Below are 12,236 nucleotides of genomic sequence, written 5' to 3'. Positions count from 1 at the left end.
ATGATATATGCAAAGAGAGAGATGGCGCAGGCAGAGCATGAGATGACACACGCAACGAGAGAGATGACGCTGGTGGAGAGTGAGATGATATACGCAAAGAGAGAGATGATGCAGGCAAAGAGAGAGATGGTGCAGGCAGAGAGTGAGATGACACACGCAAAGAGAGAGATGACGCAGGTAGAGAGTGAGATGACACACGCAAAGAGAGGGATGGTGCAGGCAGAGAGTGAGATGACACATGCAAAGAGAGAGATGAAGCAGGTAGAGAGTGAGATGATATATGCAAAGAGAGAGATGGCGCAGGCAGAGAGTGAGATGACACACGCACAGAGAGAGATGACACTGGTGGAGAGTGAGATGATATACGCAAAGAGAGAGATGGCGCAAGCAAATAGAAAGATGGTGCAGGCAGAGAGTGAGATGATATACGCAAAGAGAGAGATGGCGCAGGCAGAGAGTGAGATGACACACGCAAAGAGAGAGACGGCGCAGGTGGAGGGAGACATGATGCAGGCAGAGGATGAGATGGCGCAGGCAGAGAGTGAGATGACACACGCAAAGAGAGAGATGATGCAGGTGGAGGGAGACATGATGCAGGCAGAGGGTGAGATGATGCAGGCAGAGTGAGATGACACACGCAAAGAGAGAGATGGTGCAGGCAGAGAGTGAGATGTCACATGCAAAGAGAGAGATGACACACGCAAAGAGAGAGATGACGCTGTTGGAGAGAGACATGATGCAGGCAAAGAGTGAGATGATACACTCAAAGAGAGAGATGGCGCAGGTGGAGGGAGAGGTGATGCAGGCAGAGGGGAGATGACACACGCAAAGAGAGAGATGACACTGTTGGAGAGAGACATGATGCAGGCAAAGAGTGAGATGACACACGCAAAGAGAGAGATGACGCTGGTGGAGAGACACATGATGCAGGCAAAGAGTGAGATGACACACTCAAAGAGAGAGATGGCGCAGGTGGAGGGAGACATGATGCAGGCAGAGGGGAGATGACACACGCAAAGAGAGAGATAATGCTGGTGGAGAGAGATATGATGCAGGCAAAGAGTGAGATGACACACACAAAGAGAGAGATGGCGCAGGCAAAGATAGAGATGACGCTGGTGGAGAGAGACATGATGCAGGCAGAGGGTGAGATGGCGCAGGCAGAGAATGAGATCAGACATACAAAGAGAGACATGGTGCAGGCAGAGAGTGAGATGTCACGCAAAGAGAGAGATGACACATGCAAAGAGAGAGATGGTGCAGGCAGAGAGTGAGATGACACACGCAAAGAGAGAGATGACACACGCAAAGAGAGAGATGGTGCAGGCAGACAGTGAGATGACACACGCAATGAGAGAGATGACGCAGGTGGAGGGAGACATGATGCAGGCAGAGAGTGAGATGACACAAGCAAAGAGAGAGTTGACACTGGTGGAGAGAGACATGATGCAGGCAGAGGGTGAGATGGCACAAGCAGAGAGTGAGATCACACACGCAGAGAGAGATGACGCATGTGGAGGGATACATGATGCAGGCAGAGGGTGAGATGATGCAGGCAGAGTGAGATGACACACGCCAAGAGAGAGATGGTGCAGGCAGAGAGTGAGATGTTACACGCAAAGAGAGAGATGACACATGCAGAGAGAGATGGTGCAGGCAGAGAGTGAGATGACACACGCAAAGAGAGAGATGACGCAGGTAGAGAGTGAGATGACACACGCAAAGAGAGAGATTACGCTGGTGGAGAGTGAGATGACACACGCAAAGAGAGAGATGATGCTGGTGGAGGGAGACATGATTCAGGCAGAGGGTGAGATGGCGCAGGCAGAGAGTGAGATGACACACGCAAAGAGAGACATGGTGCAGGCAGAGAGTGAGATGTCACACGCAAAGCGAGAGATGACACACGCAAAGAGAGAGATGGTGCAGGCAGAGAGTGAGATGATACACGCAAAGAGAGAGATGATGCTGGTGGAGAGAGACATGATGCAGGCAGAGGGTGAGATGGCGCAGGCAGAGAGTGAGATGACACACGCAAAGAGAGAGATGACGCAGGTGGAGAGACACATGATGTAGGCAGAGGATGAGATGGCAAAGGCAGAGAGTGGGATGACACACGCAAAGAGAGAGATGACACACGCAAAGAGAGAGATGGTGCAGGCAAAGAGTGAGATGACACACGCAAAGAGAGAGATGACGCAGGTAGAGAGTGAGATGATATATGCAAAGAGAGAGATGGCGCAGGCAGAGAGTGAGATGACACACGCAAAGAGAGACATGGTGCAGGCAGAGAGGGAGATGTCACACGCAAAGAGAGAGATGATAGATGCAAAGAGAGAGATGACACACGCAAAGAGAGAGATGGTGCAGGCAGAGAGTGAGATGTCACACGCAATGAGAGAGATGATAGATGCAAAGAGAGAGATGGCACACGCAAAGAGAGAGATGGTGCAGGCAGAGAGTGAGATGACACACGCAAAGAGAGAGATGACGCGGGTAGAGAGTGAGATGACACACGCAAAGAGAGAGATGTGCAGGCAGAGAGTGAGATGACACACGCAAAGAGAGAGATGACGCAGGTAGAGAGTGAGATGATATATGCAAAGAGAGAGATGGCGCAGGCAGAGAGTGAGATGACACACGCAAATAGAGAGATGACACTGGTGGAGAGTGAGATGATTTACGCAAAGAGAGAGATGATGCAGGCAAAGAGAGAGATGGTGCAGGCAGAGAGTGAGATGACATACTCAAAGAGAGAGATGATGCAAGTAGAGAGTGAGATGATATATGCAAAGAGAGAGATGACGCTGGTGGAGAGTGAGATGATATACGCAAAGAGAGAGATGGCGCAGGCAGAGAGTTAGATGACATACGCAAAGAGAGAGATGATGCAGGTGGAGGGGGACATGATGCAGGCAGAGGGTGAGATGATGCAGGCAGAGAGTGAGATGACACACGCAAAGAGAGAGATGACGCAGGTGGAGAGAGACATGATGCAGGCAGAGGGTGAGATGGCACAGGCAGAGAGTGAGATGACACACGCAAAGAGAGAGATGGTGCAGGCAGAGAGTGAGATGACACATGCAAAGAGAGAGATGAAGCAGGTAGAGAGTGAGATGATATATGCAAAGAGGGAGATGGCGTAGGCAGAGAGTGAGATGACACACGCAAAGAGAGAGATGGCGCAGGTGGAGAGAGACATGATGCAGGCAGAGGGTGAGATGGCACAGGCAGAGAGTGAGATGACACACGCATAGAGAGAGATGGTGCAGGCAGATAGTGAGATGACACACGCAAAGAGAGAGATGACGCAGGTAGAGAGTGAGATGATATATGCAAAGAGAGAGATGGCGCAGGCAGAGCATGAGATGACACACGCAACGAGAGAGATGACGCTGGTGGAGAGTGAGATGATATACGCAAAGAGAGAGATGATGCAGGCAAAGAGAGAGATGGTGCAGGCAGAGAGTGAGATGACACACGCAAAGAGAGAGATGACGCAGGTAGAGAGTGAGATGACACACGCAAAGAGAGGGATGGTGCAGGCAGAGAGTGAGATGACACATGCAAAGAGAGAGATGAAGCAGGTAGAGAGTGAGATGATATATGCAAAGAGAGAGATGGCGCAGGCAGAGAGTGAGATGACACACGCACAGAGAGAGATGACACTGGTGGAGAGTGAGATGATATACGCAAAGAGAGAGATGGCGCAAGCAAAGAGAAAGATGGTGCAGGCAGAGAGTGAGATGATATACGCAAAGAGAGAGATGGCGCAGGCAGAGAGTGAGATGACACACACAAAGAGAGAGATGATGCAGGTGGAGGGAGACATGATGCAGGCAGAGGGTGAGATGATGCAGGCAGAGTGAGATGACACACGCAAAGAGAGAGATGGTGCAGGCAGAGAGTGAGATGTCACATGCAAAGAGAGAGATGACACACGCAAAGAGAGAGATGGTGCAGGCAGACAGTGAGATGACACACGGAAAGAGAGAGATGACGCAGGTGGAGGGAGACATGATGCAGGCAGAGAGTGAGATCACACACGCAGAGAGAGATGACACAGGTGGAGGGAGACATGATGCAGGCAGAGGGTGAGATGATGCAGGCAGAGTGAGATGACACACACAAAGAGAGAGATGGTGCAGGCAGAGAGTGAGATGTCACACACAAAGAGAGAGATGACACACGCAGGTGGAGAGAGATGGTGCAGGCAAAGAGTGAGATGACACACGCAAAGAGAGAGATGGTACAGGCAGAGAGTGAGATGATACATGCAAAGAGAGAGAGATGAGGCAGGTAGAGAGTGAGATGATATACGCAAAGAGAGAGATGGTGCAGGCAGAGAGTGAGATGATACACAGAAAGAGAGAGATGACGCTGGTGGAGAGAGACATCATGCAGGCAGAGGGTGAGATGGCGCAGGCAGAGAGTGAGATGACACACGCAAAGAGAGAGATGTCGCAGGTGGAGAGAGACATGATGCAGGCAGAGGGTGAGATGGCGCAGGCAGAGAGTGAGATGACACACGCAAAGACAGACATGGTGCAGGCAGAGAGTGAGATGTCACACGCAAAGAGAGAGATGACACATGCAAAGAGAGAGATGGTGCAGGCAGAGAGTGAGATGACACAAGCAAAGAGAGAGATGACACACACAAAGAGAGAGATGGTGCAGGCAGAGAGTGAGATGACACACTCAAAGAAAGAGATGACGCAGGGAGAGTGAGATGATATACGCAAAGAGAGAGATGGTGGAGGCAGAGAGTGAGATGACACATGTAAAGAGAGAGATGATGCTGGTGGAGAGAGACATGATGCAGGCAGAGGGTGAGATGGTGCAGGCAGAGAGTGAGAAGACGCACGCAAAGTGAGAGATGACGCAGGTGGAGAGAGACATGATGCAGGCAGAAGGTGAGAGGGTGCAGGCAGAGAGTGAGATGACACACGCAAAGACAGAGATGACACAGGAGGAGAGTGAGATGACACACGCAAAGAGAGAGATGGCGCAGGCAGAGGTGAGATGACACACGCAAAGAAAGAGATGACACACGCAAAGAGAGATGACACACGCAAAGATAGAGATGACGCAGGTGGAGAGAGACATGATGCAGGGAGAGAGTGAGAAGACACACGCAAAGAGAGATGACACACGCAAAGAGAGAGATGATGCTGGTGGAGAGAGACATGATGTAGGCAGAGGATGAGATGGCAAAGGCAGAGAGTGGGATGACACACACAAAGAGAGAGATGACACACGCAAAGAGAGAGATGACGCAGGTAGAGAGTGAGATGATATATGCAAAGAGAGAGATGGCGCAGGCAGAGAGTGAGATGACACACGCAAAGAGAGACATGGTGCAGGCAGAGAGGGAGATGTCACACGCAAAGAGAGAGATGATAGATGCAAAGAGAGAGATGACACACGCAAAGAGAGAGATGGTGCAGGCAGAGAGTGAGATGTCACACGCAATGAGAGGGATGATAGATGCAAAGAGAGAGATGGCACACGCAAAGAGAGAGATAGTGCAGGCAGAGAGTGACATGACACACGCAAAGAGAGAGATGATGCAGGTAGAGAGTGAGATGACACACGCAAAGAGAGAGATGGTGCAGGCAGAGAGTGAGATGACACACGCAAAGAGAGAGATGACGCAGGTAGAGAGTGAGATGATATATGCAAAGAGAGAGATGGCGCAGGCAGAGAGTGAGATGACACACGCAAAGAGAGAGATGACACTGGTGGAGAGTGAGATGATTTACGCAAAGAGAGAGATGATGCAGGTGGAGAGACACATGATGTAGGCAGAGGATGAGATGGCAAAGGCAGAGAGTGGGATGACACACACAAAGAGAGAGATGACACACGCAAAGAGAGAGATGACGCAGGTAGAGAGTGAGATGATATATGCAAAGAGAGAGATGGCGCAGGCAGAGAGTGAGATGACACACGCAAAGAGAGACATGGTGCAGGCAGAGAGGGAGATGTCACACGCAAAGAGAGAGATGATAGATGCAAAGAGAGAGATGACACACGCAAAGAGAGAGATGGTGCAGGCAGAGAGTCAGATGTCACACGCAATGAGAGGGATGATAGATGCAAAGAGAGAGATGGCACACGCAAAGAGAGAGATAGTGCAGGCAGAGAGTGATATGACACACGCAAAGAGAGAGATGATGCAGGTAGAGAGTGAGATGACACACGCAAAGAGAGAGATGGTGCAGGCAGAGAGTGAGATGACACACGCAAAGAGAGAGATGACGCAGGTAGAGAGTGAGATGATATATGCAAAGAGAGAGATGATGCAGGTAGAGAGTGAGATGATATATGCAAAGAGAGAGATGACGCTGGTGGAGAGTGAGATGATATACGCAAAGAGAGAGATGGCGCAGGCAAAGAGTTAGATGACACACGCAAAGAGAGAGATGGCACAGGTGGAGGGAGACATGATGCAGGCAGAGGGTGAGATGGCACAGGCAGAGAGTGAGATGACACACGCAAAGAGAGAGATGATGCAGGTGGAGGGGGACATGATGCCCGCAGAGGGTGAGATGATGCAGGCAGAGTGAGATGACACACGCAAAGAGAGAGCTGGTGCAGGCAGAGAGTGAGATGTCACATGCAAAGAGAGAGATGACACACGCAAAGAGAGAGATGGTGCAGGCAGACAGTGAGATGACACACGCAAAGAGAGAGATGACGCAGGTGGAGGGAGACATGATGCAGGCAGAGAGTGAGATCACACACGCAGCGAGAGATGACACAGGTGGAGGGAGACATGATGCAGGCAGAGGGTGAGTTGATGCAGGCAGAGTGAGATGACACACGCAAAGAGAGAGATGGTGCAGGCAGAGAGTGAGATGTCACACGCAAAGAGAGAGGTGACACACGCAAAGAGAGAGATGGTGCAGGCAGAGAGTGAGATGACACACGCAAAGAGAGAGATGACGCAGGTAGAGAGTGAGATGATATATGCGAAGAGAGAGATGGCGCAAGCAGAGAGTGAGATGACACATACAAAGAGGGAGATGACGCTGGTGGAGATTGAGATGACACACGCAAAGAGAGAAATGATGCTGATGGAGGGAGACATGATGCAGGCAGAGGGTGGGATGGCGCAGGCAGAGAGTGAGATGACACACGCAAAGAGAGACATGGTGCAGCCAGAGAGTGAGATGTCACGCGCAAAGAGAGAGATGACACACGCAAAGAGAGAGATGGTGCAGGCAGAGAGTGAGATGACACACGCAAAGAGAGAGATGACGCTGGTGGAGAGTGATATGATATACGCAAAGAGAGAGATGGTGAAGGCAGAGATTGAGATGATACACGCAAAGAGAGAGATGATGCTGGTGGAGAGAGAAATGATGCAGGCAGAGGGTGAGATGGCATAGGCAGAGAGTGAGATGACACATGCAAAGAGAGAGATGACGCAGGTGGAGAGAGACATGATGCAGGCAGAGGGTGAGATGGCACAGGCAGAGAGTGAGATGACACACTCATAGAGAGAGATGGTGCAGGCAGAGAGTGGGATGACACACGCAAAGAGAGAGATGACGCAGGTAGAGAGTGAGATGATATATGCAAAGAGAGAGATGGCGCAGGCAGAGAGTAAGATGACACACACAACGAGAGAGATGACGCTGGTGGAGAGTGAGATGATATACGCAAAGAGAGAGATGATGCAGGCAAAGAGAGAGATGGTGCAGGCAGAGGGTGAGATGACACACGCAAAGAGAGAGATGACGCTGGTGGAGAGTGAGATGATATACGCAAAGAGAGAGATGATGCAGGCAAAGAGAGAGATGGTGCAGGCAGAGAGTGAGATGACATACTCAAAGAGAGAGATGATGCAGGTAGAGAGTGAGATGATATATGCAAAGAGAGAGATGAAGCTGGTGGAGAGTGAGATGATATACGCAAAGAGAGAGATGGCGCAGGCAGAGAGTTAGATGACACACGCAAAGAGAGAGATGATGCAGGTGGAGGGGGACATGATGAAGGCAGAGGGTGAGATGATGCAGGCAGAGTGAGATGACACACGCAAAGAGAGAGATGATGCAGGTGGAGGGGGACATGATGCAGGCAGAGGGTGAGATGATGCAGGCAGAGTGAGATGACACACGCAAAGAGAGAGATGGTGCAGGCAGAGAGTGAGATGTCACATGCAAAGAGAGAGATGACACACGCAAAGAGAGAGATGGTGCAGGCAGACAGTGAGAGTACACACGCAAAGAGAGAGATGACGCAGGTGGAGGGAGACATGATGCAGGCAGAGAGTGAGATCACACACGCAGCGAGAGATGACACAGGTGGAGGGAGACATGATGCAGGCAGAGGGTGAGATGATGCAGGCAGAGTGAGATGACACACGCAAAGAGAGAGATGGTGCAGGCAGAGAGTGAGATGTCACACGCAAAGAGAGAGATGACACACGCAAAGAGAGAGATGGTGCAGGCAGAGAGTGAGATGACACACGCAAAGAGAGAGATGACGCAGGTAGAGAGTGAGATGATATATGCAAAGAGAGAGATGGCGCAGGCAGAGAGTGAGATGACACACACAAAGAGGGAGATGACGCTGGTGGAGAGTGAGATGACACACGCAAAGAGAGAGATGATGCTGGTGAAGGGAGACATGATGCAGGCAGAGGGTGAGATGGCGCAGGCAGAGAGTGAGATGACACACGCAAAGAGAGACATGGTGCAGCCAGAGAGTGAGATGTCACACGCAAAGAGAGAGATGACACACGCAAAGAGAGAGATGGTGCAGGCAGAGAGTGAGATGACACACGCAAAGAGAGAGATGACGCTGGTGGAGCGTGATATGATATACGCAAAGAGAGAGATGGTGCAGGCAGAGAGTGAGATGATACATGCAAAGAGAGAGATGATGCTGGTGGAGAGAGAAATGATGCAGGCAGAGGGTGAGATGGCGTAGGCAGAGAGTGAGATGACACACGCAAAGAGAGAGATGACGCAGGTGGAGAGAGACATGATGCAGGCAGAGGGTGAGATGGCACAGGCAGAGAGTGAGATGACACATGCATAGAGAGAGATGGTACAGGCAGAGAGTGAGATGACACACGCAAAGAGAGAGATGACGCAGGTAGAGAGTGAGATGATATATGCAAAGAGAGAGATGGCGCAGGCAGAGCGTGAGATGACACACGAAACGAGAGAGATGACGCTGGTGGAGAGTGAGATGATATACGCAAAGAGAGAGATGATGCAGGCAAAGAGAGAGATGGTGCAGGCAGAGAGTGAGATGACACACGCAGGAGAGAGATGACGCAGGTAGAGAGTGAGATGACACACGCAAAGAGAGAGATGGTGCAGGAAGAGAGTGAGATGACACACGCAAAGAGAGAGATGACGCAGGTAGAGAGTGAGATGATATATGCAAAGAGAGAGATGGCGCAGGCAGAGAGTGAGATGACACACGCACAGAGAGAGATGACACTGGTGTAGAGTGAGATGATATATGCAAAGAGAGAGATGGCGCAGGCAAAGAGAAAGATGGTGCAGGCAGAGAGTGAGATGATATACGCAAAGAGAGAGATGGCGCAGGCAGAGAGTGAGATGACACACGCAAAGAGAGAGACGGCGCAGGTGGAGGGAGACATGATGCAGGCAGAGGGTGAGATGGCGCAAGCAGAGAGTGAGATGACACACGCAAAGAGAGAGATGATGCAGGTGGAGGGAGACATGATGCAGGCAGAAGGTGAGATGATGCAGGCAGAGTGAGATGACACACGCAAAGAGAGAGATGGTGCAGGCAGAGAGTGAGATGTCACATGCAAAGAGAGAGATGACACACGCAAAGAGAGAGATGGTGCAGGCAGACAGTGAGATGACACAAGGAAAGAGATAGATGACGCAGGTGGAGGGAGACATGATGCAGGCAGAGAGTGAGATCACACACGCAGAGAGAGATGACACAGGTGGAGGGAGACATGATGCAGGCAGAGGGTGAGATGATGCAGGCAGAGTGAGATGACACACGCAAAGAGAGAGATGGTGCAGACAGAGAGTGAGATGTCACACGCAAAGAGAGAGATGACACACGCAGGTGGAGAGAGATGGTGCAGGCAAAGAGTGAGATGACACACGCAAAGAGAGAGATGGTACAGGTAGAGAGTGAGATGATACATGCAAAGAGAGAGAGATGAGGCAGGTAGAGAGTGAGATGATATACGCAAAGAGAGAGATGGTGCAGGCAGAGAGTGAGATGATACACAGAAAGAGAGAGATGACGCTGGTGGAGAGAGACATCATGCAGGCAGAGGGTGAGATGGCGCAGGCAGAGAGTGAGATGACACACGCAAAGACAGACATGGTGCAGGCAGAGAGTGAGATGTCACACGCAAAGAGAGAGATGACACATGCAAAGAGAGAGATGGTGCAGGCAGAGAGTGAGATGACACATGCAAAGAGAGAGATGACACACGCAAAGAGAGAGATGGTGCAGGCAGAGAGTCAGATGACACACGCAAAGAAAGAGATGACGCAGGGAGAGTGAGATGATATACGCAAAGAGAGAGATGGTGGAGGCAGAGAGTGAGATGACACATGTAAAGAGAGAGATGATGCTGGTGGAGAGAGACATGATGCAGGCAGAGGGTGAGATGGTGCAGGCAGAGAGTGAGATGACGCACGCAAAGTGAGAGATGACGCAGGTGGAGAGAGACATGATGCAGGCAGAAGGTGAGAGGGCGCAGGCAGAGAGTGAGATGACACACGCAAAGACAGAGAGGACACAGGAGGAGAGTGAGATGACACACGCAAAGAGAGAGATGGCGCAGGCAGAGGTGAGATGACACACGCAAAGAGAGAGATGACGCAGGTAGAGAGTGAGATGACACACGCAAAGAGAGAGATGGTGCAGGCAGAGAGTGAGATGACACATGCAAAGAGAGAGATGAAGCAGGTAGAGAGTGAGATGATATATGCAAAGAGAGAGATGGCGCAGGCAGAGAGTGAGATGACACATGCACAGAGAGAGATGACACTGGTGGAGAGTGAGATGATATACGCAAAGAGAGAGATGGCGCAGGCAAAGAGAAAGATGGTGCAGGCAGAGAGTGAGATGATATACGCAAAGAGAGAGATGGCGCAGGCAGAGAGTGAGATGACACACGCAAAGAGAGAGACGGCGCAGGTGGAGGGAGACATGATGCAGGCAGAGGGTGAGATGGCGCAGGCATAGAGTGAGATGACACACGCAAAGAGAGAGATGATGCAGGTGGAGGGAGACATGATGCAGGCAGAGGGTGAGATGATGCAGGCAGAGTGAGATGACACACGCAAAGAGAGAGATGGTGCAGGCAGAGAGTGAGATGTCACATGCAAAGAGAGAGATGACACACGCAAAGAGAGAGATGGTGCAGGCAGACAGTGAGATGACACACGGAAAGAGAGAGATGACGCAGGTGGAGGGAGACATGATGCAGGCAGAGAGTGAGATCACACACGCAGAGAGAGATGACACAGGTGGGGGGAGACATGATGCAGGCAGAGGGTGAGATGATGCAGGCAGAGTGAGATGACACACACAAAGAGAGAGATGGTGCAGGCAGAGAGTGAGATGTCACACGCAAAGAGAGAGATGACACACGCAGGTGGAGAGAGATGGTGCAGGCAAAGAGTGATATGACACACGCAAAGAGAGAGATGGTACAGGCAGAGAGTGAGATGATACATGCAAAGAGAGAGAGATGAGGCAGGAAGAGAGTGAGATGATATGCGCAAAGAGAGAGATGGTGCAGGCAGAGAGTGAGATGATACACAGAAAGAGAGAGATGACGCTGGTGGAGAGAGACATCATGCAGGCAGAGGGTGAGATGGCGCAGGCAGAGAGTGAGATGACACACGCAAAGAGAGAGATGTCGCAGGTGGAGAGAGACATGATGCAGGCAGAGGGTGAGATGGCGCAGGCAGAGAGTGAGATGACACACGCAAAGACAGACATGGTGCAGGCAGAGAGTGAGATGTCACACGCAAAGAGCGAGATGACACATGCAAAGAGAGAGATGGTGCAGGCAGAGAGTGAGATGACACAAGCAAAGAGAGAGATGACACACGCAAAGAGAGAGATGGTGCAGGCAGAGAGTGAGATGACACACGCAAAGAAAGAGATGACGCAGGGAGAGTGAGATTATATACGCAAAGAGAGAGATGGTGGAGGCAGAGAGTGAGATGACACATGTAAAGAGAGAGATGATGCTGGTGGAGAGA

The sequence above is a fragment of the Lissotriton helveticus genome, chromosome 6 (genome assembly GCF_964261635.1).
Source record: "Lissotriton helveticus chromosome 6, aLisHel1.1, whole genome shotgun sequence".
Lineage (NCBI taxonomy): Eukaryota > Metazoa > Chordata > Amphibia > Caudata > Salamandridae > Lissotriton > Lissotriton helveticus.
Note: the sequence above shows the minus strand (reverse complement) of the source record.